Raw genomic sequence first — 6,057 nt, forward strand, 5'->3', positions numbered from 1 at the left:
TCTTGAAGAATGTCACGGCGCCCGTTAGGGTTTTCAACATGTATTCTTGCGTTGCTTGGCCTCTCTCTGGAGCTGGCAGCCTAGGGAAATTGAGCCAAGTTGGCCTCTTCTTCTTGTTAGGAAATATGACATAGCTAAATAGATATTTGAGTAGATTACTTAATGGAGAGAGATAGATTTCACACACAAGAGATTATAGAGTAGAGAGAGAGAGAGAGAGTACACACGATATACGTGGTTCACCCAATGTGGGCTACGTCCACGAGAAAGCAGCCACTCAATGGCTTTAGTACTTCAAAACAAGAAGTAGTTTACAAAGGGATTATACCCTTAATGGAGCTTCCTCCTTGCTTCACTCTCCCCACCTCACACTCACCTTGTTGCATCAGCTCCACACTATGAAATGTGTGTAGAAATGGCCTTCTTTTATAGGCCAAAAGGGCTACCCTCTCTCATGAAAGGCAGCCATGTGTAGCTGCCCTTGTGTAGATAAGTCCAAATCGGACCCTCCAATCCGCCCATGTGTGGCCGCCCTTGAGAAGACAAGTCCACTTTTGAATTTGGCCACCGGCCATTGAATTCGGCCATTGGCTATTGACTTCCGACCATTGGCCATTGACTACCGGCCACCGGCCAACCAACCAATCGTTTTTCGACCACTTTTCGACCGCCATCCGGCCATAATATTCCGGCGAAAAGGAATATTCCGATGAAGGGAAAAAAAAGTCTCGGGGGCGGCCACTTTTCGACCGCCATCTGGCCATAATATTCCGGCGAAAAGGAATATTCCGATGAAGGGAAAAAAAAGTCTCGGGGGCTTCCGCCCCCGAGGCCCCTAAAGTTGCCCCTAATTTTTGGCCGTGAAAATTTGGGTTTTCAGTGAGTGATTTTTATTTCCGGCGAGTGATTTTCCTTCATGCACGATGGCTTCTCCTCATAATGGGGGCCTTACAAATGTGTGCTTTTACCATAGAAAACTACAAGGGGTAAATCAAGCTCAATGATTAACACTTCTGCAATGCTTCATGCGCTTGCCATGTCCTTACTCTAGGTACAGGATAGAATGTTGGATCTTTCTGTCAGGCTATAGGTGCTCTTGTGAACAGAATTAGGTATCTCAGATTCTTGTTCAACCAACTTAGCCTCCACTTCGGGTGGTCTTTATCTGCGCCATCTTCTTGCATATCCTTGTACAACTTTTATTTTACCTGTAAAAGATCTACTTTGATGAGGGGATATGGCAAGGATAGCTGGTGCCATTGAGCGTTGATTTGGTTGGGAGTGAGTTGAGTGACGTTGATAGAGTGTAAAACTCTCAACTCCCAATCCATAGCGGCCTTCCACTTCTCATCCACCTCTAAGGTGATCTTTTCCTTTAGTGCGTCTTCTTCAGCTTTTGACAGTTGGACCATTGGCATTGTATCTTCGTCAGTAATGTGGACCTAAAAGTCTTCATCACCACTCGGCTCTGCTGTAGACTGCGTCTCAAATTTAGCAAACGAGACCGAGAGAATTTCAATTTGGGGCAGCTCTGAAGTGCCTGCCTCTTCTTGTGTGTCTGGCTTTCCATCTTTGAGGAGTTGATTCATACGCTTCAGTTCTACAATCTACTTGAGGAGCTCCTCCTCTCTTTGGACTCGCATCAGTGCCAGGTCTCTGCGCTGTGACTGTTCAAGCTTCAAATCTAGTTCTAAATCTCTGTTTTTCTTTTCAAGTGCCTTGTACACTTCATCTGTTTCCTTGATCAAGGACATGGCTGGATTTTCTCTTATTTGCCGCAAGAAAATGGCATGATCATTGATTCTCTGTTCGGAATATTGCAGAGAAGTGTTGGCTACATCTAACTGCACTTGAATTTTCTGAGCTGACAGAGAGGTGGTAAGAAGTTCATTCGTCACTTCTGTTAGTTGCTCGTCTTTCACCTTCCAGGCATCAGATAACTTAGTGAGGAGGTCACCTAACTCCTCCATTTCCTTTTGTTGTTTGTCCCTGGCTATCTGATGTTGTTCCTCTTATGTCTTTAGCTCTTGCACTTGCCTTTGGAGATCAGTGATAGTAATCATCCTGTCGTCGAGCTCTCCTTGAAGAGTATCGATGACCATTTCTAGTTCCTTGACCTTTGTGCTGCAGTTTAAGGCTACTGAGCGGAGTTTCTCCGTCATGTCTTGCATCTGCCTTGCATACTCATTTACTTGTAAAATTACTTTGTCATCGGACTGCCACTCCTCTTGTCTTTCTAGTTGGGATGTGCCTGTAGCCTCTTGTGTTGCCTCTTGCTGTGTTGTAAGTGTTGGTGGCACTATAGAGGTGGATGGTTGTTCTTCTCCATGGCCATCCTGAGGCTTTGATGCCTCGGCAGTTTCTGGCTGAGTGGAAATAGCTGGTGTGGTCTCCACCGTTACCGTCTCTTCATCTTTGCCACTTCTTCTGCCTATTTTAGCTTTAAAGCTTTGGCCTCTTGGTACATTCTTTCTAAATATTCTTTTGGATCCTCGGCCTCTTTTCTTGTATGATACTTCGTTTGAGATCCTTTCAGGTCTGTGGGTACCCACTTTTCTGGGTCCTTTCCTTATGCTTGCCTACTGCACTGATATGCCTATTTTTCTCTTTCAAATCGTGCTTGTTTTTGAGCTGGCTCCTCTTGGTGGGCAGCCAGTTCCTCTTCATCTCTTTCCTTCTAGCTTTCTTTTTTTCGTTGTCAGATCTTTCACTGTTGTGCCGCTCGGATGAGCTGTCATCGTCATCTAATTCATCACGTGATTTAAAAGATCTTTTACCTGATCTTGTAGCTCTTGGAGAGGGTTGTGCTACCACGATCCATGTATTCTGATCAGGGGTAGGTGGTAGATTATCAGCCATGCCGATGGCATGATAGGCTATTCTTGTCAACACTTCTGGCGCAACCAAGTATGTGATTTTACCCTCCTTCTTGGTGGCCTTTAATGTTGTCAAGACATACTATACGTAGTCCATAGGCTGCCTTGTTGTTGACTCAAAACTTGAGTAAAGGTGGTGGCCACGGCATGATTTGGTGTCGTGAACCTTGGTGGCCTTTTTGCCAGGAAATGGAAGTGTTGATGGTACGGACGGGCTGGCTCTTCCACGTGTTTGTGGATGAGATCGGTAAATGTAGCCACGGCTGTTTCCTTGGTAAATGTGTCTGTGGTCTTCCTGTCTCTTACCCACATGGTCATTCCTTCAATGGGCAGTCTGAGTGCCTCTGCCACTATTTCTTTTGTAATTACTACCTTGACCTTGTTTCCTTGGGTGTCTGATATCTGGGCGGGTGGGTCCGTCTTCTTTGATTGTGGACAGAAGCTCGTAAGCTTTCTGAAAGTCCACTCCGCAAGGCTCTTGTTCGTAGAAATGTTGGAGTCTCAACCTGCGGTTAGCTTCTTTGGTTTCTGGCTTTGCAGCTACATCATAGACCTCTTTAGGCAAGAGCTTCAACTCTACCTGATTCCCTTCTTCACTCTTGAACCTACTGGTGAAGACTGTGGTGTGGTGTTCTTCCAGTTGTTCTTTAGAAAGGATGCTTTTGCCGCCTTGACTGACTCGGGGTCCAGTTGATACGCAGGCAATTCTTGTAGTTTCTCTTTTGGTTTAGCTTCTTCTGGCCTTCTCCACGGCTTGCATTGCTCCTGTTTAGTGAATAGAGTGCAAAGCTAGCAGATTTATCATATTTTTCTCTGGAATGTCCTTTTAGACTAAAATGCTGATAATCTGGTCCAAATTGCTTCAAATTAATTTTTGAACAAGCAAAGATGCGTAAAATCATGCAAGGAACAAAACTGTATGGTCAAAACAAAAATTTGCAACCAAAGTAAATAATTGAGATTATTTATAGCTGAGGAAAATTTTCAACTTTTTGTAAACTTGGCCTCATAGGCTTGAAGTATATGCCAAATACATGCTCTAAGTGAAATATGGGCTCATTTGGATGCACAGGTTGGAAATGGTACCAGATTTTGGCTTTAGGTCTCTGAAATAGTAGATATAAAGGAAATTTGATCCAAATTGACTCGAAATTGGCTAGTGGGCTTATCACAACATATACTTTGGATGTATGATGGCAAAATATCCAAATTCCCCAATTTTGACCAAAAAGTAAATAATCGAGATTATTAACTTCTCTTCCAAAATTGACATTTTTTGGCATAAATTGGTTCTAGGCATGGTATAAACCTTGAGTATGAGATATGAGGTGATTTGGATCACGAAAAGTTGTTCATAACCCAGATTTTGTCTTGCAAAGTCTTATTTGCGTTTTTGGCAATTTTACAAGTAATGGGTGGTCATCTTGGCTCATAGTTGATTTTTGGCATGTAATAGGTGTGTACACATGATTGGTGAGGTGAATTGACAATTTCCATGCAAAAATCATGCAAAAGTAAATAATCGCGATTATTTACAACAGTGACAAAAACTTTGCAATTCTCACAAATTTTGACCTAAACATGTTTCATACACCTAATACAAGTCCTAAATTGAATTTGGTCAAGTTTGATCATGCCGGCATCACTTTGTGCTCTGTGGAATCTGAAATCACCATTTTTTGTGATTACTCTGTCTGTTGGGTTGGTCGATCAACTTTGAGGCTTTGGACTTGTCTGCAACATAGTCGTGCAGTTACATGTCCAATTCTGGCTCATTTGGAGTCAGTTTGGCCTCGTATGTCTAATTTGATGCTTTGTAACCTTCGAACCATTTTTTGCTTTTCAAGGGCTTTGCTTGATGGATTTCACCAAACCAATCATATACATTGTATATGGACCTCATTAGCAAGCCATCTGTGAAGTCAGGTCGGAATTCTGGCATTTGCCAAAAACCCTAACTTTCCTACTGGGGACCCCCTTGACCCCAGCCGAATTGTCATCTGATGGTATAGAAAGGTTCTATTATGTTAAGGCATACTATGGTTCAAATCCCGTCCGATTTGGTCAAGTTGGCAGGCCGCTATGGTCAGTTTTAGGTCGTAGGTCTTCGTGCACTGCTCGGTTTCTAGGGTTTTTTCTAAAGCTTTAGACTAGCTACTACTGGCCGTGCAAAATGGATCATAATTATCGAGTAAAGAACTTACCCTTGATGTCTCGTATGAGACGGCGCTGAAGAAGGTCAATTGTGGGCTCCGAAAATGTCGCGCGAAAGAGGCTGAAAACTCTCTCTGCAAAGGCTCCCTGGATATCTATACCTCGACTTCCCGAACCAAATTTCCCCAAATTGCCCCGTTAGTCCTACTAGGCCGTGAAATCTATGTTAGACTCAAAAATTTCCCTGATCGGATTCCTGTAGCTCATTCTGCACGAATTTTGCAAAAGTAGGCCTGGTCGCCTAATTTAGGCTTCCCGCTTCCGTCTTCTGATTTTATTGAAATTTTTTATGCTTGTCCGCCTTGTCCTTTTGATCACCATCGTGTCTTCAATTTTTTCCATCTAAGCCTTCTTGCTATTTTTTATTAATTTTGACGTGTTTATTTGAAAAAATTAAAGAAAATAGCAAAATTCTCTAAAAAAGTAAAGCAAAAATTCAATAATTAAGAAAATCTCTTGAAAAACATAGCTTTATTGTTTTTTGTTGAATTTCTTCATTTTTAAGCCTCCTTCCTTATCAACAAAAATGATTAAAAATATCCAAAAAATGACTATTTTTGATTATTTTTTGATAGTATATACACTATTTACACTCATCGGGAAGATATTATCAATGGATTTTCCCTTGTCGATGAATTATAAGGGCATTATTAGGTAATTTTGCAAACAATCACACGTTAACATGGAACTTTTTCTTCCCTCTTCAAACATTGCCCTTAATTACTTAGTACTTAGTGCCCTTCCACCCCTCCTAAATGGCGTACTCTGGGACGACTGCGTGCATGGGTTGAATAATTGTGTCTATGCATAGCTGTGATTGTCTCTACCATGATATGAAGATCAATGCAATTCAAACCAATATGTTGTGCAAGAGCTGGGTCTTGAATAAATAACTCAAGGGTTTTCGATGTCGAGGTTTGCTGCTAATGTCTTCCAAAGAGCAAATCTTGTAGCCTTGTGCTCTCTG

This window comes from Adiantum capillus-veneris, chromosome 8 (assembly GCF_014529385.1).
Source record: "Adiantum capillus-veneris isolate H3 chromosome 8, ASM1452938v2, whole genome shotgun sequence".
In the NCBI taxonomy this organism is placed as follows: Eukaryota; Viridiplantae; Streptophyta; class Polypodiopsida; order Polypodiales; family Pteridaceae; genus Adiantum; species Adiantum capillus-veneris.